The sequence below is a fragment of the Schistocerca nitens genome, unplaced genomic scaffold, assembly GCF_023898315.1.
Source record: "Schistocerca nitens isolate TAMUIC-IGC-003100 unplaced genomic scaffold, iqSchNite1.1 HiC_scaffold_191, whole genome shotgun sequence".
Taxonomy (NCBI): domain Eukaryota; kingdom Metazoa; phylum Arthropoda; class Insecta; order Orthoptera; family Acrididae; genus Schistocerca; species Schistocerca nitens.
In genome coordinates, this window is record NW_026045732.1 from 127,501 (window position 1) to 146,616 (window position 19,116).

At 45.5% G+C, this 19,116-nt stretch overlaps 16 non-coding genes across 16 annotated transcripts; all 16 read right to left on the reverse strand.

The window, feature by feature from the left end:
- Positions 1 to 6,047: 6,047 nt before the first annotated feature.
- Trnal-caa (transfer RNA leucine (anticodon CAA)) lies at positions 6,048 to 6,163 on the reverse strand. Its single transcript has 2 exons — positions 6,126 to 6,163; positions 6,048 to 6,093 (listed from the first exon to the last, which is right to left on the reverse strand). It is a non-coding gene; the product is annotated as a tRNA-Leu (tRNA).
- Positions 6,164 to 6,865: 702 nt separating this feature from the next.
- On the reverse strand, positions 6,866 to 6,981 carry Trnal-caa (transfer RNA leucine (anticodon CAA)). The gene is made up of 2 exons: positions 6,944 to 6,981; positions 6,866 to 6,911 (listed from the first exon to the last, which is right to left on the reverse strand). It is a non-coding gene; the product is annotated as a tRNA-Leu (tRNA).
- Positions 6,982 to 7,683: 702 nt separating this feature from the next.
- On the reverse strand, positions 7,684 to 7,799 carry Trnal-caa (transfer RNA leucine (anticodon CAA)). Its single transcript has 2 exons — positions 7,762 to 7,799; positions 7,684 to 7,729 (listed from the first exon to the last, which is right to left on the reverse strand). It is a non-coding gene; the product is annotated as a tRNA-Leu (tRNA).
- Positions 7,800 to 8,501: 702 nt separating this feature from the next.
- On the reverse strand, positions 8,502 to 8,617 carry Trnal-caa (transfer RNA leucine (anticodon CAA)). Its single transcript has 2 exons — positions 8,580 to 8,617; positions 8,502 to 8,547 (listed from the first exon to the last, which is right to left on the reverse strand). It is a non-coding gene; the product is annotated as a tRNA-Leu (tRNA).
- Positions 8,618 to 9,319: 702 nt separating this feature from the next.
- Positions 9,320 to 9,435, reverse strand: Trnal-caa (transfer RNA leucine (anticodon CAA)). The gene is made up of 2 exons: positions 9,398 to 9,435; positions 9,320 to 9,365 (listed from the first exon to the last, which is right to left on the reverse strand). It is a non-coding gene; the product is annotated as a tRNA-Leu (tRNA).
- A 702-nt stretch (positions 9,436 to 10,137) lies between these two features.
- Positions 10,138 to 10,253, reverse strand: Trnal-caa (transfer RNA leucine (anticodon CAA)). The gene is made up of 2 exons: positions 10,216 to 10,253; positions 10,138 to 10,183 (listed from the first exon to the last, which is right to left on the reverse strand). It is a non-coding gene; the product is annotated as a tRNA-Leu (tRNA).
- A 702-nt stretch (positions 10,254 to 10,955) lies between these two features.
- Positions 10,956 to 11,071, reverse strand: Trnal-caa (transfer RNA leucine (anticodon CAA)). Its single transcript has 2 exons — positions 11,034 to 11,071; positions 10,956 to 11,001 (listed from the first exon to the last, which is right to left on the reverse strand). It is a non-coding gene; the product is annotated as a tRNA-Leu (tRNA).
- A 702-nt stretch (positions 11,072 to 11,773) lies between these two features.
- Positions 11,774 to 11,889, reverse strand: Trnal-caa (transfer RNA leucine (anticodon CAA)). The gene is made up of 2 exons: positions 11,852 to 11,889; positions 11,774 to 11,819 (listed from the first exon to the last, which is right to left on the reverse strand). It is a non-coding gene; the product is annotated as a tRNA-Leu (tRNA).
- A 702-nt stretch (positions 11,890 to 12,591) lies between these two features.
- Positions 12,592 to 12,707, reverse strand: Trnal-caa (transfer RNA leucine (anticodon CAA)). Its single transcript has 2 exons — positions 12,670 to 12,707; positions 12,592 to 12,637 (listed from the first exon to the last, which is right to left on the reverse strand). It is a non-coding gene; the product is annotated as a tRNA-Leu (tRNA).
- A 702-nt stretch (positions 12,708 to 13,409) lies between these two features.
- On the reverse strand, positions 13,410 to 13,525 carry Trnal-caa (transfer RNA leucine (anticodon CAA)). Its single transcript has 2 exons — positions 13,488 to 13,525; positions 13,410 to 13,455 (listed from the first exon to the last, which is right to left on the reverse strand). It is a non-coding gene; the product is annotated as a tRNA-Leu (tRNA).
- A 702-nt stretch (positions 13,526 to 14,227) lies between these two features.
- Trnal-caa (transfer RNA leucine (anticodon CAA)) lies at positions 14,228 to 14,343 on the reverse strand. The gene is made up of 2 exons: positions 14,306 to 14,343; positions 14,228 to 14,273 (listed from the first exon to the last, which is right to left on the reverse strand). It is a non-coding gene; the product is annotated as a tRNA-Leu (tRNA).
- Positions 14,344 to 15,045: 702 nt separating this feature from the next.
- On the reverse strand, positions 15,046 to 15,161 carry Trnal-caa (transfer RNA leucine (anticodon CAA)). The gene is made up of 2 exons: positions 15,124 to 15,161; positions 15,046 to 15,091 (listed from the first exon to the last, which is right to left on the reverse strand). It is a non-coding gene; the product is annotated as a tRNA-Leu (tRNA).
- Positions 15,162 to 15,863: 702 nt separating this feature from the next.
- Positions 15,864 to 15,979, reverse strand: Trnal-caa (transfer RNA leucine (anticodon CAA)). Its single transcript has 2 exons — positions 15,942 to 15,979; positions 15,864 to 15,909 (listed from the first exon to the last, which is right to left on the reverse strand). It is a non-coding gene; the product is annotated as a tRNA-Leu (tRNA).
- A 702-nt stretch (positions 15,980 to 16,681) lies between these two features.
- Trnal-caa (transfer RNA leucine (anticodon CAA)) lies at positions 16,682 to 16,797 on the reverse strand. The gene is made up of 2 exons: positions 16,760 to 16,797; positions 16,682 to 16,727 (listed from the first exon to the last, which is right to left on the reverse strand). It is a non-coding gene; the product is annotated as a tRNA-Leu (tRNA).
- A 702-nt stretch (positions 16,798 to 17,499) lies between these two features.
- On the reverse strand, positions 17,500 to 17,615 carry Trnal-caa (transfer RNA leucine (anticodon CAA)). The gene is made up of 2 exons: positions 17,578 to 17,615; positions 17,500 to 17,545 (listed from the first exon to the last, which is right to left on the reverse strand). It is a non-coding gene; the product is annotated as a tRNA-Leu (tRNA).
- A 702-nt stretch (positions 17,616 to 18,317) lies between these two features.
- Trnal-caa (transfer RNA leucine (anticodon CAA)) lies at positions 18,318 to 18,433 on the reverse strand. The gene is made up of 2 exons: positions 18,396 to 18,433; positions 18,318 to 18,363 (listed from the first exon to the last, which is right to left on the reverse strand). It is a non-coding gene; the product is annotated as a tRNA-Leu (tRNA).
- Between the last annotated feature and the right edge of the window lie 683 nt (positions 18,434 to 19,116).

Below are 19,116 nucleotides of genomic sequence, written 5' to 3' on the forward strand. Positions count from 1 at the left end.
TTAAAAAACTCTTCTTTGCTGGTCTCTCATAGCTTCTGGGGAAAATTAGAAAAAAAATGGCTCCGTTGCTAACACAAGTATTGTTCTCAGTTTCCCGCGTACTGGAGTGGAGTCTGTGAGCGGTGGTAGATGGGGTTGTGTGGGAGGCGGGTCACGAGACAGAAGCAGTGGGGCCTCTTCGCGGCACTACTGGAGTCCCGCGGCCTGTGCCCACCCCCTTAGACTCACATATCTTACCCTATACCCATTCTATTAAATATGATTTTAAGCATATTGCCGTAATTGTTGCCATGATTGGGATAGCTGCAGGTTTTCGCGAATTCGTTTTCCATATACATCTTGAATTCCAATTGATCGTCACCACCAAGGTTATTGAAAACATAGCTGGAATAGTTGCCCAGCAACCACATAACTACGTTATTTTTCGCCGGCGGATAATATCGCACGTCGGGTCGAGACAACATAGTTGAAGGTATGTTGGCGGTTGTAGTCCTGGTAACAATGGCTATTTTTTCTCTCAGCCAGCCCCAATTTCGTGCACGTTCTCCGCAGGTATAACGGTGCATAACGGTATCCACCAGTTGACAGCTATGGCAGAGAGTTGAATCACTGAGTCCGATTTTGTGCAGCCTCTCATTGGTGCTAATCACATCATTGATTGCTTTGTACCATGCAGTTCGAGAGGCTGAAGTAAGGACACGGGAACTGACATTACGCCATACCATATCCCAGTTGATGCCATTGTACTTCGTAACAATTGGATTCGGTCCTTCGTGTTGTCGCCAGTATGCCAATATTGCTGGAGCCGCTAAATGTCGAGAATGTAAGACTTCTCGACCGATGTAGCTGCGTGCAAAGTAATAATCGCGGATGTGTTTGAGCTTGTAACTGATGGTCTGAATGTTCAGCGGGGGGTCAAGACTTTGCGGCCTGACGGCAGTGAATAATTGCGCCGTAATGCCCGAAGGGTAATTGTTAATAATAGAGACCGTCCTTGTAACATAGAGAGCTGCTGCCTTTTTCTTGATGTCGACTAAGCCCATCCCTCCGTTTAGGGGGTGGAGTGTTGCAGTTTTGGCAGATACGCGAAAAATTTCCCCGCGCCAAATAAAATTGGTTATCTTCGACATAATATTTCTAGCAAGTACTGCAGGGAGCGGCAGAAGCTGCGCCATGTAATACGCCTTTGATAAAATACAGGCGTTGATGAGTTGAATACGATCAAATTGGTTGAGGCTGCGATGGTAATTATCAATTAGGGCACCATTTATTTTACGTGCTACATCCCGCCAGTTAGCCGCTATCATCTTTAGAGAGGACGCCGTCAACATGATCCCCAGGGCCTTGTGTACTCTGACTTGTGTCGCATAATCAACACGCAAATGCTGGAGGCCACAGAGGTTCAGAAATTTGCTTTTTTGTTCATTTAACTGCGCCCCTGACGCCAGACAGTATTTCCGAAGTGCAGCCGCTAATATGGTGACATCATCGACAGTGCGAATCACCACACCCACATCGTCGGCATAGGCTCCGATTACATTTTTTACCCCAGAAATTGTAATCCCAGTGAGTTTCGTCTGCAACTGTTGTAACAGAGGTTCAAGGGAGAGTACAAAAAGCAACATGGACAAGGGGCTCCCTTGTGGAACCCCTCTGTTGATTTGTATTGGCCGCGTCAGTTGTGAGTTAACGGAAAGTTTTGCAGTGATTCCCATGGCCACATTTTTAATCATGGCAATCGTGTTCCGAGAGAAACCCAATCTTTGCATAGTCTCGAGGAGGTACGCGTGATTTACGAGATCAAAAGCTTTAAAAAAATCTAGAAAGATCAGCCCACATTTCATGTTACTAGCGCTCGATAAAGCAATGACATCTCGGTAAAAAGCAGCCGTTTGCAGAATTGTTCGTCTAAAGGCACATGTCTGCTGTTGGCCTATGATTTTAGCAGTGAACGGCATGAGTCTCACGTTAATTGCGCGAGCCACGATCTTATAATCAGAGTTTAATAACGATATTGGTCGGAAATTGGTGATAGTTTTAGTACCTCTGTTTTTAGGGAGAAGCACAATTTTACATTCCTTAAAGACGGGTGGGACAGACGTTCCTTGCAAGACTTCGTTCACGACTTGAGTAATTTTGTCCCCGATGATGTGCCAATAGTGCTTGTAAAATTCAACTGGTAAGCCATCAGGGCCAGGGGATTTCTTAAGTGGCGAACTGCTGACGACCTCCAAAACATCTTTATTACTGAAGGCTATCGAGATGGAGTCATTTTCTTCCCTTGTTACGGTAGATGAAATGGCGCTAAACAGTCCATCATAGCAGTCGTCGTGTAGAGCCGCTGATGCGTAGGTGTGGACATAATATTCGTGCAGAGCGTTGACAATCTCTCGCTGAGTGTCAATCGTTCTTCCATCCTCGAGTTTCAGGGCATCAATAAAAGTCCGCCTCCTGTTCTTTGTATGTTTGACGAGGTGGTACAGAGCGGCTGCTTCATCATCTCTGACCGACGTCACTTTAGATTTTATCTTAAGGCCGTCCAGTTGCATCCTCTTCAGACTGATTAATTTTGCCTTAATTTTCCGAATGTCGTCGATTCTGGTAGTCGTCGCGTCTGCACGATCGTACAGGTCCCGTAAGATTGTGTAATAAAATTCCATCGTCTTTTTGATCTCCGCCGCCCTTTCAATTCCGAAGTGCATGATGACATTTCGCAGTTTCGGCTTTGCCTGCAGAGTCCACCACTCTATAGTGCTACGAAATCTGTTAGTAGCGCGCAAGCACTGCTCCCAAACCCGACGCACCCCCTCCTCCAGCTCAACATCCGTTAACAAAGACACATTCAGGTTCCATTGATTTTTATACCATCGTGTGGGTTGTGGAAGTAATTTCAGGCACGCGATGACACCACTGTGATCGGAGAAACTGGAGGGGATCGTCTCTACTTTTAATAAATCATTCTCGAAAACGTCGGAAACATAAATCCTGTCGATTCTGCTACAGGAATTCGCGACGATGTGAGTGAAGCGTACCAACGTCGGGTACCGAATTTCCCACGCATCTTTAAGTTTTAGGTCTGTCACGAGGCGCTTTAATTCAGACGAATAATTAAAATTTGGGGACTGATCTTTCCGGGATAAGACACAATTAAAATCACCACCAATGATAAGGCGTCGGGGATTTTTCCTAAATAAATAGAGTATATGTTCCCGAAAAAAATTAGCTCGTTCTGCTCTATAGGTATTGCCAGAAGGTGCGTACAAGTTGATGATGGTGACGCCGTAAACGGTGATCCCCACCCCTCTACCCGATTCCAATTTGTCAATCTCAGTAACTGGAATCCCTTCTCTAATTAAGATTGCGGTCCCCACAGTCGTTTCCGGGGAAAAATTCGTAATTCCGACAAACCCAGGAATAGTAAAAAGTGGCATGGACACCTCCTGCAAAAGTGCTATATCAGTTCCTGACTCATACAGATATTGTTTTAATGCATTCAGTTTCACTTCTGATCTGATTTTATTAATATTGAGGGTCGTGATCGTATAGGCCTGTGACATAATAACCGGACGTCTGAGAGAAAGAGGGATCAACTGCCTTTAGTTGTCCACATCTCCATGCCATTCCATCGTAGTAGCGGCCGCGGAATTCGTGTCTGGAACGTCACTGAGTTGTTCTCTTGCGTCTTTGTTTTTACTCTTTTTCCGGACAGCATTAACATTGGGCGGCACTCGGATCCTGTGACGGACACTGTGTAGCACCGCTGCAGTCGGAGGCGTGGGAGGATCTTGGGTGATGTCAAGCTTCTCTCCTGACAAATCTTGCGCCGGGAGCGGAGGCGCCGAACCCTCTGGCGAGCGATCAGCTGAGCCACCACTTTCACTATCAGTTTGTTTGGCAATACTCGCTGCCCGAAGCTGTTTGTTGTCACTGACAGTCCCGGGCTGCTGTGTTTGTATACCGTCACGGAGTTGTTGACATTCGTGTTGTTCGAAGGCCAGGGCCGGAGCGGCTGCCACGTGTTGTGTACCGTCCGCGCTTAGAGACAGTGTTTGTATACCATCACAGCGAGCCTCAATGTGTGTACTTCCAGCAGACACGTGCGCCACACCTACTTGTTGACCTTCCTGAGTGTGCTGTTGCGGAAGTTCTGAGACATGAGCCTGTGGTAACTGAACGGCATCTACGGAAGTATCGGCGCTTGAAAGTGCGGTAGAAGAATCGTCCACAATTGCTGCACCGGTTATAACCTTTGCGTCCGAAGCGGTTCCCCGGACGTCCGGTTCCGCGGTCTCGTGCATACTGAATGTGTCATCATCAGAGTCACGGCTGTCACAAGTTCGACGCCTCTTATTAGTCGTGGCATCGACTTTCGCTGGTGGCTTAGCACCATTATCTCTCCTAACCAGAGCCGGAAAGTCTTCAGGGCGAATTTCTTGTAGCTCTTCCGAAGGTACGTCAGAACTAGGGACCTCACGCTCTATCATAGGTTTAGCTGCCACTACATCAGCCAACGTAAGCCGTTTACGCTGCTGCAGCGAATTCTTTAGCACAAACATTCGCCTGGGACAGTCCTGACGCAAGTGACCACTCTCATTACAGATATGGCACGTGGGAGGTTGGCCACTGTAAGTAACGTGAGCCCTATAGTCACAAACGGTAATATGGGAGGGTATATTCTGCTTTATATGCATTTCTACAGATCGGACGCCACTGTAACATTGTAACCTGTGCTGGTTCGACCACCGTTCGTTTCGAATCTGCTTGATATCCCCGAATTTAGACAGAACCTCCTTCAGATAACAATTTTCTACTTCAGGGGGTAAATGAAAGATACGCACATTGGTATACTCTACGTCGGCATTGGAAATGAGCACAGTACTTACAGACTCGTCCCGGTGCCGAAAAACAGCTCTCCCTCCGTGTGTCGTCATAATCTTTTCCAGTAACACAGGATTCAGCAATTTTACAAAAAAACAATATTGCTCGGTATCATAATACGCAGTGTGCACCTGATCAGAGGTGATCCCAATAACATCCACAATCCAATCATGTATTTCCAAGGAACTAGGCTGCACGTAACGGGTAGACTTGTCGAAATCAAAACGGAGTGTACACTTTCGCGGAAATAACCTGGACATTGCAAACTATAGCTAGCGGTTGAACCGCTAGAATAACACAAGAACGAAAATCAAACTCGAGATCAATATACACAAATCAGAACACTTCACGGTCAAAGAGAAAGTTAAGTAGTAATCACGACTTGTAAACACGTGTCGGAGCGGAGCACTTAATACGTCCGATCAGCACGGTGTCTCAGGCGCGACTAACCGCTCGGCCATCCTGACACTTGATTTGATACTCCTCGTTTGTTCTATTAGAGTACTTGCAGTTGATGTTGTAGTCGCATCCACGTTGTCACAGTACGCAGGCATGAGTTCTGCACCCGTTAGACGTTCGCCAGACGCAGCCGCACAAATATAGCGCAGAATGTACCACCAAAAGAGTTTCTCAAATCCAAATAATCACAGCAATCAATACATTTCGTTCGAAACTAAGTCGTCTGTTAAAGACATCAGAGATTAGACAGAATGCAGAGGTCTATCTGTCGAGTAATATCTCAAGTATTGGTCACGTTGTAATCTCCATAAAGTAATACTTTGAGTATATGAATTTATTTCGTGTTCTCTGTATTTCATCAGTGACTATTATTGTACAGATGATGTACTGGTCAGCCTGCACTGTTTCCTCACACTGTCGTTAGCACTCTGCATCTCTAGACAAGAGTCGTTTTCATACCACAAGTGTCCCTTTTGACGTGTTTGCGGCTGTGGCGCGGAAGTATCCTCACGAGGGGAAAGCCGTATTTACAACCAACACTCTCTGTTTGTAGCTCACACTACCGAAGAAACAATTTGGTGCCGTAGGTGCGCTTCTGTTTGATGCAAACTTTTGATTTCACTTAGGAGAACACGGCCAGTATCGTGCTGTTGCACATTACAAAGGATCTCAATGATATTCAGGGTGCTCCAGTGAAGCGACAAAATCTGTGTCAGGAGTGGGATTCGAACCCACGCCCTCATTCGAGGACCAGAAGGCTCTAGCTGCTACTGCAGCCAAGGTCGTTCCTTGAGTCTGGCGCCTTAGACCGCTCGGCCATCCTGACACTTGATTTGATACTCCTCGTTTGTTCTATTAGAGTACTTGCAGTTGATGTTGTAGTCGCATCCACGTTGTCACAGTACGCAGGCATGAGTTCTGCACCCGTTAGACGTTCGCCAGACGCAGCCGCACAAATATAGCGCAGAATGTACCACCAAAAGAGTTTCTCAAATCCAAATAATCACAGCAATCAATACATTTCGTTCGAAACTAAGTCGTCTGTTAAAGACATCAGAGATTAGACAGAATGCAGAGGTCTATCTGTCGAGTAATATCTCAAGTATTGGTCACGTTGTAATCTCCATAAAGTAATACTTTGAGTATATGAATTTATTTCGTGTTCTCTGTATTTCATCAGTGACTATTATTGTACAGATGATGTACTGGTCAGCCTGCACTGTTTCCTCACACTGTCGTTAGCACTCTGCATCTCTAGACAAGAGTCGTTTTCATACCACAAGTGTCCCTTTTGACGTGTTTGCGGCTGTGGCGCGGAAGTATCCTCACGAGGGGAAAGCCGTATTTACAACCAACACTCTCTGTTTGTAGCTCACACTACCGAAGAAACAATTTGGTGCCGTAGGTGCGCTTCTGTTTGATGCAAACTTTTGATTTCACTTAGGAGAACACGGCCAGTATCGTGCTGTTGCACATTACAAAGGATCTCAATGATATTCAGGGTGCTCCAGTGAAGCGACAAAATCTGTGTCAGGAGTGGGATTCGAACCCACGCCCTCATTCGAGGACCAGAAGGCTCTAGCTGCTACTGCAGCCAAGGTCGTTCCTTGAGTCTGGCGCCTTAGACCGCTCGGCCATCCTGACACTTGATTTGATACTCCTCGTTTGTTCTATTAGAGTACTTGCAGTTGATGTTGTAGTCGCATCCACGTTGTCACAGTACGCAGGCATGAGTTCTGCACCCGTTAGACGTTCGCCAGACGCAGCCGCACAAATATAGCGCAGAATGTACCACCAAAAGAGTTTCTCAAATCCAAATAATCACAGCAATCAATACATTTCGTTCGAAACTAAGTCGTCTGTTAAAGACATCAGAGATTAGACAGAATGCAGAGGTCTATCTGTCGAGTAATATCTCAAGTATTGGTCACGTTGTAATCTCCATAAAGTAATACTTTGAGTATATGAATTTATTTCGTGTTCTCTGTATTTCATCAGTGACTATTATTGTACAGATGATGTACTGGTCAGCCTGCACTGTTTCCTCACACTGTCGTTAGCACTCTGCATCTCTAGACAAGAGTCGTTTTCATACCACAAGTGTCCCTTTTGACGTGTTTGCGGCTGTGGCGCGGAAGTATCCTCACGAGGGGAAAGCCGTATTTACAACCAACACTCTCTGTTTGTAGCTCACACTACCGAAGAAACAATTTGGTGCCGTAGGTGCGCTTCTGTTTGATGCAAACTTTTGATTTCACTTAGGAGAACACGGCCAGTATCGTGCTGTTGCACATTACAAAGGATCTCAATGATATTCAGGGTGCTCCAGTGAAGCGACAAAATCTGTGTCAGGAGTGGGATTCGAACCCACGCCCTCATTCGAGGACCAGAAGGCTCTAGCTGCTACTGCAGCCAAGGTCGTTCCTTGAGTCTGGCGCCTTAGACCGCTCGGCCATCCTGACACTTGATTTGATACTCCTCGTTTGTTCTATTAGAGTACTTGCAGTTGATGTTGTAGTCGCATCCACGTTGTCACAGTACGCGGGCATGAGTTCTGCACCCGTTAGACGTTCGCCAGACGCAGCCGCACAAATATAGCGCAGAATGTACCACCAAAAGAGTTTCTCAAATCCAAATAATCACAGCAATCAATACATTTCGTTCGAAACTAAGTCGTCTGTTAAAGACATCAGAGATTAGACAGAATGCAGAGGTCTATCTGTCGAGTAATATCTCAAGTATTGGTCACGTTGTAATCTCCATAAAGTAATACTTTGAGTACATGAATTTATTTCGTGTTCTCTGTATTTCATCAGTGACTATTATTGTACAGATGATGTACTGGTCAGCCTGCACTGTTTCCTCACACTGTCGTTAGCACTCTGCATCTCTAGACAAGAGTCGTTTTCATACCACAAGTGTCCCTTTTGACGTGTTTGCGGCTGTGGCGCGGAAGTATCCTCACGAGGGGAAAGCCGTATTTACAACCAACACTCTCTGTTTGTAGCTCACACTACCGAAGAAACAATTTGGTGCCGTAGGTGCGCTTCTGTTTGATGCAAACTTTTGATTTCACTTAGGAGAACACGGCCAGTATCGTGCTGTTGCACATTACAAAGGATCTCAATGATATTCAGGGTGCTCCAGTGAAGCGACAAAATCTGTGTCAGGAGTGGGATTCGAACCCACGCCCTCATTCGAGGACCAGAAGGCTCTAGCTGCTACTGCAGCCAAGGTCGTTCCTTGAGTCTGGCGCCTTAGACCGCTCGGCCATCCTGACACTTGATTTGATACTCCTCGTTTGTTCTATTAGAGTACTTGCAGTTGATGTTGTAGTCGCATCCACGTTGTCACAGTACGCAGGCATGAGTTCTGCACCCGTTAGACGTTCGCCAGACGCAGCCGCACAAATATAGCGCAGAATGTACCACCAAAAGAGTTTCTCAAATCCAAATAATCACAGCAATCAATACATTTCGTTCGAAACTAAGTCGTCTGTTAAAGACATCAGAGATTAGACAGAATGCAGAGGTCTATCTGTCGAGTAATATCTCAAGTATTGGTCACGTTGTAATCTCCATAAAGTAATACTTTGAGTATATGAATTTATTTCGTGTTCTCTGTATTTCATCAGTGACTATTATTGTACAGATGATGTACTGGTCAGCCTGCACTGTTTCCTCACACTGTCGTTAGCACTCTGCATCTCTAGACAAGAGTCGTTTTCATACCACAAGTGTCCCTTTTGACGTGTTTGCGGCTGTGGCGCGGAAGTATCCTCACGAGGGGAAAGCCGTATTTACAACCAACACTCTCTGTTTGTAGCTCACACTACCGAAGAAACAATTTGGTGCCGTAGGTGCGCTTCTGTTTGATGCAAACTTTTGATTTCACTTAGGAGAACACGGCCAGTATCGTGCTGTTGCACATTACAAAGGATCTCAATGATATTCAGGGTGCTCCAGTGAAGCGACAAAATCTGTGTCAGGAGTGGGATTCGAACCCACGCCCTCATTCGAGGACCAGAAGGCTCTAGCTGCTACTGCAGCCAAGGTCGTTCCTTGAGTCTGGCGCCTTAGACCGCTCGGCCATCCTGACACTTGATTTGATACTCCTCGTTTGTTCTATTAGAGTACTTGCAGTTGATGTTGTAGTCGCATCCACGTTGTCACAGTACGCAGGCATGAGTTCTGCACCCGTTAGACGTTCGCCAGACGCAGCCGCACAAATATAGCGCAGAATGTACCACCAAAAGAGTTTCTCAAATCCAAATAATCACAGCAATCAATACATTTCGTTCGAAACTAAGTCGTCTGTTAAAGACATCAGAGATTAGACAGAATGCAGAGGTCTATCTGTCGAGTAATATCTCAAGTATTGGTCACGTTGTAATCTCCATAAAGTAATACTTTGAGTATATGAATTTATTTCGTGTTCTCTGTATTTCATCAGTGACTATTATTGTACAGATGATGTACTGGTCAGCCTGCACTGTTTCCTCACACTGTCGTTAGCACTCTGCATCTCTAGACAAGAGTCGTTTTCATACCACAAGTGTCCCTTTTGACGTGTTTGCGGCTGTGGCGCGGAAGTATCCTCACGAGGGGAAAGCCGTATTTACAACCAACACTCTCTGTTTGTAGCTCACACTACCGAAGAAACAATTTGGTGCCGTAGGTGCGCTTCTGTTTGATGCAAACTTTTGATTTCACTTAGGAGAACACGGCCAGTATCGTGCTGTTGCACATTACAAAGGATCTCAATGATATTCAGGGTGCTCCAGTGAAGCGACAAAATCTGTGTCAGGAGTGGGATTCGAACCCACGCCCTCATTCGAGGACCAGAAGGCTCTAGCTGCTACTGCAGCCAAGGTCGTTCCTTGAGTCTGGCGCCTTAGACCGCTCGGCCATCCTGACACTTGATTTGATACTCCTCGTTTGTTCTATTAGAGTACTTGCAGTTGATGTTGTAGTCGCATCCACGTTGTCACAGTACGCAGGCATGAGTTCTGCACCCGTTAGACGTTCGCCAGACGCAGCCGCACAAATATAGCGCAGAATGTACCACCAAAAGAGTTTCTCAAATCCAAATAATCACAGCAATCAATACATTTCGTTCGAAACTAAGTCGTCTGTTAAAGACATCAGAGATTAGACAGAATGCAGAGGTCTATCTGTCGAGTAATATCTCAAGTATTGGTCACGTTGTAATCTCCATAAAGTAATACTTTGAGTATATGAATTTATTTCGTGTTCTCTGTATTTCATCAGTGACTATTATTGTACAGATGATGTACTGGTCAGCCTGCACTGTTTCCTCACACTGTCGTTAGCACTCTGCATCTCTAGACAAGAGTCGTTTTCATACCACAAGTGTCCCTTTTGACGTGTTTGCGGCTGTGGCGCGGAAGTATCCTCACGAGGGGAAAGCCGTATTTACAACCAACACTCTCTGTTTGTAGCTCACACTACCGAAGAAACAATTTGGTGCCGTAGGTGCGCTTCTGTTTGATGCAAACTTTTGATTTCACTTAGGAGAACACGGCCAGTATCGTGCTGTTGCACATTACAAAGGATCTCAATGATATTCAGGGTGCTCCAGTGAAGCGACAAAATCTGTGTCAGGAGTGGGATTCGAACCCACGCCCTCATTCGAGGACCAGAAGGCTCTAGCTGCTACTGCAGACAAGGTCGTTCCTTGAGTCTGGCGCCTTAGACCGCTCGGCCATCCTGACACTTGATTTGATACTCCTCGTTTGTTCTATTAGAGTACTTGCAGTTGATGTTGTAGTCGCATCCACGTTGTCACAGTACGCAGGCATGAGTTCTGCACCCGTTAGACGTTCGCCAGACGCAGCCGCACAAATATAGCGCAGAATGTACCACCAAAAGAGTTTCTCAAATCCAAATAATCACAGCAATCAATACATTTCGTTCGAAACTAAGTCGTCTGTTAAAGACATCAGAGATTAGACAGAATGCAGAGGTCTATCTGTCGAGTAATATCTCAAGTATTGGTCACGTTGTAATCTCCATAAAGTAATACTTTGAGTATATGAATTTATTTCGTGTTCTCTGTATTTCATCAGTGACTATTATTGTACAGATGATGTACTGGTCAGCCTGCACTGTTTCCTCACACTGTCGTTAGCACTCTGCATCTCTAGACAAGAGTCGTTTTCATACCACAAGTGTCCCTTTTGACGTGTTTGCGGCTGTGGCGCGGAAGTATCCTCACGAGGGGAAAGCCGTATTTACAACCAACACTCTCTGTTTGTAGCTCACACTACCGAAGAAACAATTTGGTGCCGTAGGTGCGCTTCTGTTTGATGCAAACTTTTGATTTCACTTAGGAGAACACGGCCAGTATCGTGCTGTTGCACATTACAAAGGATCTCAATGATATTCAGGGTGCTCCAGTGAAGCGACAAAATCTGTGTCAGGAGTGGGATTCGAACCCACGCCCTCATTCGAGGACCAGAAGGCTCTAGCTGCTACTGCAGACAAGGTCGTTCCTTGAGTCTGGCGCCTTAGACCGCTCGGCCATCCTGACACTTGATTTGATACTCCTCGTTTGTTCTATTAGAGTACTTGCAGTTGATGTTGTAGTCGCATCCACGTTGTCACAGTACGCAGGCATGAGTTCTGCACCCGTTAGACGTTCGCCAGACGCAGCCGCACAAATATAGCGCAGAATGTACCACCAAAAGAGTTTCTCAAATCCAAATAATCACAGCAATCAATACATTTCGTTCGAAACTAAGTCGTCTGTTAAAGACATCAGAGATTAGACAGAATGCAGAGGTCTATCTGTCGAGTAATATCTCAAGTATTGGTCACGTTGTAATCTCCATAAAGTAATACTTTGAGTATATGAATTTATTTCGTGTTCTCTGTATTTCATCAGTGACTATTATTGTACAGATGATGTACTGGTCAGCCTGCACTGTTTCCTCACACTGTCGTTAGCACTCTGCATCTCTAGACAAGAGTCGTTTTCATACCACAAGTGTCCCTTTTGACGTGTTTGCGGCTGTGGCGCGGAAGTATCCTCACGAGGGGAAAGCCGTATTTACAACCAACACTCTCTGTTTGTAGCTCACACTACCGAAGAAACAATTTGGTGCCGTAGGTGCGCTTCTGTTTGATGCAAACTTTTGATTTCACTTAGGAGAACACGGCCAGTATCGTGCTGTTGCACATTACAAAGGATCTCAATGATATTCAGGGTGCTCCAGTGAAGCGACAAAATCTGTGTCAGGAGTGGGATTCGAACCCACGCCCTCATTCGAGGACCAGAAGGCTCTAGCTGCTACTGCAGCCAAGGTCGTTCCTTGAGTCTGGCGCCTTAGACCGCTCGGCCATCCTGACACTTGATTTGATACTCCTCGTTTGTTCTATTAGAGTACTTGCAGTTGATGTTGTAGTCGCATCCACGTTGTCACAGTACGCAGGCATGAGTTCTGCACCCGTTAGACGTTCGCCAGACGCAGCCGCACAAATATAGCGCAGAATGTACCACCAAAAGAGTTTCTCAAATCCAAATAATCACAGCAATCAATACATTTCGTTCGAAACTAAGTCGTCTGTTAAAGACATCAGAGATTAGACAGAATGCAGAGGTCTATCTGTCGAGTAATATCTCAAGTATTGGTCACGTTGTAATCTCCATAAAGTAATACTTTGAGTATATGAATTTATTTCGTGTTCTCTGTATTTCATCAGTGACTATTATTGTACAGATGATGTACTGGTCAGCCTGCACTGTTTCCTCACACTGTCGTTAGCACTCTGCATCTCTAGACAAGAGTCGTTTTCATACCACAAGTGTCCCTTTTGACGTGTTTGCGGCTGTGGCGCGGAAGTATCCTCACGAGGGGAAAGCCGTATTTACAACCAACACTCTCTGTTTGTAGCTCACACTACCGAAGAAACAATTTGGTGCCGTAGGTGCGCTTCTGTTTGATGCAAACTTTTGATTTCACTTAGGAGAACACGGCCAGTATCGTGCTGTTGCACATTACAAAGGATCTCAATGATATTCAGGGTGCTCCAGTGAAGCGACAAAATCTGTGTCAGGAGTGGGATTCGAACCCACGCCCTCATTCGAGGACCAGAAGGCTCTAGCTGCTACTGCAGCCAAGGTCGTTCCTTGAGTCTGGCGCCTTAGACCGCTCGGCCATCCTGACACTTGATTTGATACTCCTCGTTTGTTCTATTAGAGTACTTGCAGTTGATGTTGTAGTCGCATCCACGTTGTCACAGTACGCAGGCATGAGTTCTGCACCCGTTAGACGTTCGCCAGACGCAGCCGCACAAATATAGCGCAGAATGTACCACCAAAAGAGTTTCTCAAATCCAAATAATCACAGCAATCAATACATTTCGTTCGAAACTAAGTCGTCTGTTAAAGACATCAGAGATTAGACAGAATGCAGAGGTCTATCTGTCGAGTAATATCTCAAGTATTGGTCACGTTGTAATCTCCATAAAGTAATACTTTGAGTATATGAATTTATTTCGTGTTCTCTGTATTTCATCAGTGACTATTATTGTACAGATGATGTACTGGTCAGCCTGCACTGTTTCCTCACACTGTCGTTAGCACTCTGCATCTCTAGACAAGAGTCGTTTTCATACCACAAGTGTCCCTTTTGACGTGTTTGCGGCTGTGGCGCGGAAGTATCCTCACGAGGGGAAAGCCGTATTTACAACCAACACTCTCTGTTTGTAGCTCACACTACCGAAGAAACAATTTGGTGCCGTAGGTGCGCTTCTGTTTGATGCAAACTTTTGATTTCACTTAGGAGAACACGGCCAGTATCGTGCTGTTGCACATTACAAAGGATCTCAATGATATTCAGGGTGCTCCAGTGAAGCGACAAAATCTGTGTCAGGAGTGGGATTCGAACCCACGCCCTCATTCGAGGACCAGAAGGCTCTAGCTGCTACTGCAGCCAAGGTCGTTCCTTGAGTCTGGCGCCTTAGACCGCTCGGCCATCCTGACACTTGATTTGATACTCCTCGTTTGTTCTATTAGAGTACTTGCAGTTGATGTTGTAGTCGCATCCACGTTGTCACAGTACGCAGGCATGAGTTCTGCACCCGTTAGACGTTCGCCAGACGCAGCCGCACAAATATAGCGCAGAATGTACCACCAAAAGAGTTTCTCAAATCCAAATAATCACAGCAATCAATACATTTCGTTCGAAACTAAGTCGTCTGTTAAAGACATCAGAGATTAGACAGAATGCAGAGGTCTATCTGTCGAGTAATATCTCAAGTATTGGTCACGTTGTAATCTCCATAAAGTAATACTTTGAGTATATGAATTTATTTCGTGTTCTCTGTATTTCATCAGTGACTATTATTGTACAGATGATGTACTGGTCAGCCTGCACTGTTTCCTCACACTGTCGTTAGCACTCTGCATCTCTAGACAAGAGTCGTTTTCATACCACAAGTGTCCCTTTTGACGTGTTTGCGGCTGTGGCGCGGAAGTATCCTCACGAGGGGAAAGCCGTATTTACAACCAACACTCTCTGTTTGTAGCTCACACTACCGAAGAAACAATTTGGTGCCGTAGGTGCGCTTCTGTTTGATGCAAACTTTTGATTTCACTTAGGAGAACACGGCCAGTATCGTGCTGTTGCACATTACAAAGGATCTCAATGATATTCAGGGTGCTCCAGTGAAGCGACAAAATCTGTGTCAGGAGTGGGATTCGAACCCACGCCCTCATTCGAGGACCAGAAGGCTCTAGCTGCTACTGCAGCCAAGGTCGTTCCTTGAGTCTGGCGCCTTAGACCGCTCGGCCATCCTGACACTTGATTTGATACTCCTCGTTTGTTCTATTAGAGTACTTGCAGTTGATGTTGTAGTCGCATCCACGTTGTCACAGTACGCAGGCATGAGTTCTGCACCCGTTAGACGTTCGCCAGACGCAGCCGCACAAATATAGCGCAGAATGTACCACCAAAAGAGTTTCTCAAATCCAAATAATCACAGCAATCAATACATTTCGTTCGAAACTAAGTCGTCTGTTAAAGACATCAGAGATTAGACAGAATGCAGAGGTCTATCTGTCGAGTAATATCTCAAGTATTGGTCACGTTGTAATCTCCATAAAGTAATACTTTGAGTATATGAATTTATTTCGTGTTCTCTGTATTTCATCAGTGACTATTATTGTACAGATGATGTACTGGTCAGCCTGCACTGTTTCCTCACACTGTCGTTAGCACTCTGCATCTCTAGACAAGAGTCGTTTTCATACCACAAGTGTCCCTTTTGACGTGTTTGCGGCTGTGGCGCGGAAGTATCCTCACGAGGGGAAAGCCGTATTTACAACCAACACTCTCTGTTTGTAGCTCACACTACCGAAGAAACAATTTGGTGCCGTAGGTGCGCTTCTGTTTGATGCAAACTTTTGATTTCACTTAGGAGAACACGGCCAGTATCGTGCTGTTGCACATTACAAAGGATCTCAATGATATTCAGGGTGCTCCAGTGAAGCGACAAAATCTGTGTCAGGAGTGGGATTCGAACCCACGCCCTCATTCGAGGACCAGAAGGCTCTAGCTGCTACTGCAGCCAAGGTCGTTCCTTGAGTCTGGCGCCTTAGACCGCTCGGCCATCCTGACACTTGATTTGATACTCCTCGTTTGTTCTATTAGAGTACTTGCAGTTGATGTTGTAGTCGCATCCACGTTGTCACAGTACGCAGGCATGAGTTCTGCACCCGTTAGACGTTCGCCAGACGCAGCCGCACAAATATAGCGCAGAATGTACCACCAAAAGAGTTTCTCAAATCCAAATAATCACAGCAATCAATACATTTCGTTCGAAACTAAGTCGTCTGTTAAAGACATCAGAGATTAGACAGAATGCAGAGGTCTATCTGTCGAGTAATATCTCAAGTATTGGTCACGTTGTAATCTCCATAAAGTAATACTTTGAGTATATGAATTTATTTCGTGTTCTCTGTATTTCATCAGTGACTATTATTGTACAGATGATGTACTGGTCAGCCTGCACTGTTTCCTCACACTGTCGTTAGCACTCTGCATCTCTAGACAAGAGTCGTTTTCATACCACAAGTGTCCCTTTTGACGTGTTTGCGGCTGTGGCGCGGAAGTATCCTCACGAGGGGAAAGCCGTATTTACAACCAACACTCTCTGTTTGTAGCTCACACTACCGAAGAAACAATTTGGTGCCGTAGGTGCGCTTCTGTTTGATGCAAACTTTTGATTTCACTTAGGAGAACACGGCCAGTATCGTGCTGTTGCACATTACAAAGGATCTCAATGATATTCAGGGTGCTCCAGTGAAGCGACAAAATCTGTGTCAGGAGTGGGATTCGAACCCACGCCCTCATTCGAGGACCAGAAGGCTCTAGCTGCTACTGCAGCCAAGGTCGTTCCTTGAGTCTGGCGCCTTAGACCGCTCGGCCATCCTGACACTTGATTTGATACTCCTCGTTTGTTCTATTAGAGTACTTGCAGTTGATGTTGTAGTCGCATCCACGTTGTCACAGTACGCAGGCATGAGTTCTGCACCCGTTAGACGTTCGCCAGACGCAGCCGCACAAATATAGCGCAGAATGTACCACCAAAAGAGTTTCTCAAATCCAAATAATCACAGCAATCAATACATTTCGTTCGAAACTAAGTCGTCTGTTAAAGACATCAGAGATTAGACAGAATGCAGAGGTCTATCTGTCGAGTAATATCTCAAGTATTGTTCACGTTGTAATCTCCATAAAGTAATACTTTGAGTATATGAATTTATTTCGTGTTCTCTGTATTTCATCAGTGACTATTATTGTACAGATGATGTACTGGTCAGCCTGCACTGTTTCCTCACACTGTCGTTAGCACTCTGCATCTCTAGACAAGAGTCGTTTTCATACCACAAGTGTCCCTTTTGACGTGTTTGCGGCTGTGGCGCGGAAGTATCCTCACGAGGGGAAAGCCGTATTTACAACCAACACTCTCTGTTTGTAGCTCACACTACCGAAGAAACAATTTGGTGCCGTAGGTGCGCTTCTGTTTGATGCAAACTTTTGATTTCACTTAGGAGAACACGGCCAGTATCGTGCTGTTGCACATTACAAAGGATCTCAATGATATTCAGGGTGCTCCAGTGAAGCGACAAAATCTGTGTCAGGAGTGGGATTCGAACCCACGCCCTCATTCGAGGACCAGAAGGCTCTAGCTGCTACTGCAGCCAAGGTCGTTCCTTGAGTCTGGCGCCTTAGACCGCTCGGCCATCCTGACACTTGATTTGATACTCCTCGTTTGTTCTATTAGAGTACTTGCAGTTGATGTTGTAGTCGCATCCACGTTGTCACAGTACGCAGGCATGAGTTCTGCACCCGTTAGACGTTCGCCAGACGCAGCCGCACAAATATAGCGCAGAATGTACCACCAAAAGAGTTTCTCAAATCCAAATAATCACAGCAATCAATACATTTCGTTCGAAACTAAGTCGTCTGTTAAAGACATCAGAGATTAGACAGAATGCAGAGGTCTATCTGTCGAGTAATATCTCAAGTATTGGTCACGTTGTAATCTCCATAAAGTAATACTTTGAGTATATGAATTTATTTCGTGTTCTCTGTATTTCATCAGTGACTATTATTGTACAGATGATGTACTGGTCAGCCTGCACTGTTTCCTCACACTGTCGTTAGCACTCTGCATCTCTAGACAAGAGTCGTTTTCATACCACAAGTGTCCCTTTTGACGTGTTTGCGGCTGTGGCGCGGAAGTATCCTCACGAGGGGAAAGCCGTATTTACAACCAACACTCTCTGTTTGTAGCTCACACTACCGAAGAAACAATTTGGTGCCGTAGGTGCGCTTCTGTTTGATGCAAACTTTTGATTTCACTTAGGAGAACACGGCCAGTATCGTGCTGTTGCACATTACAAAGGATCTCAATGATATTCAGGGTGCTCCAGTGAAGCGACAAAATCTGTGTCAGGAGTGGGATTCGAACCCACGCCCTCATTCGAGGACCAGAAGGCTCTAGCTGCTACTGCAGCCAAGGTCGTTCCTTGAGTCTGGCGCCTTAGACCGCTCGGCCATCCTGACACTTGATTTGATACTCCTCGTTTGTTCTATTAGAGTACTTGCAGTTGATGTTGTAGTCGCATCCACGTTGTCACAGTACGCAGGCATGAGTTCTGCACCCGTTAGACGTTCGCCAGACGCAGCCGCACAAATATAGCGCAGAATGTACCACCAAAAGAGTTTCTCAAATCCAAATAATCACAGCAATCAATACATTTCGTTCGAAACTAAGTCGTCTGTTAAAGACATCAGAGATTAGACAGAATGCAGAGGTCTATCTGTCGAGTAATATCTCAAGTATTGGTCACGTTGTAATCTCCATAAAGTAATACTTTGAGTATATGAATTTATTTCGTGTTCTCTGTATTTCATCAGTGACTATTATTGTACAGATGATGTACTGGTCAGCCTGCACTGTTTCCTCACACTGTCGTTAGCACTCTGCATCTCTAGACAAGAGTCGTTTTCATACCACAAGTGTCCCTTTTGACGTGTTTGCGGCTGTGGCGCGGAAGTATCCTCACGAGGGGAAAGCCGTATTTACAACCAACACTCTCTGTTTGTAGCTCACACTACCGAAGAAACAATTTGGTGCCGTAGGTGCGCTTCTGTTTGATGCAAACTTTTGATTTCACTTAGGAGAACACGGCCAGTATCGTGCTGTTGCACATTACAAAGGATCTCAATGATATTCAGGGTGCTCC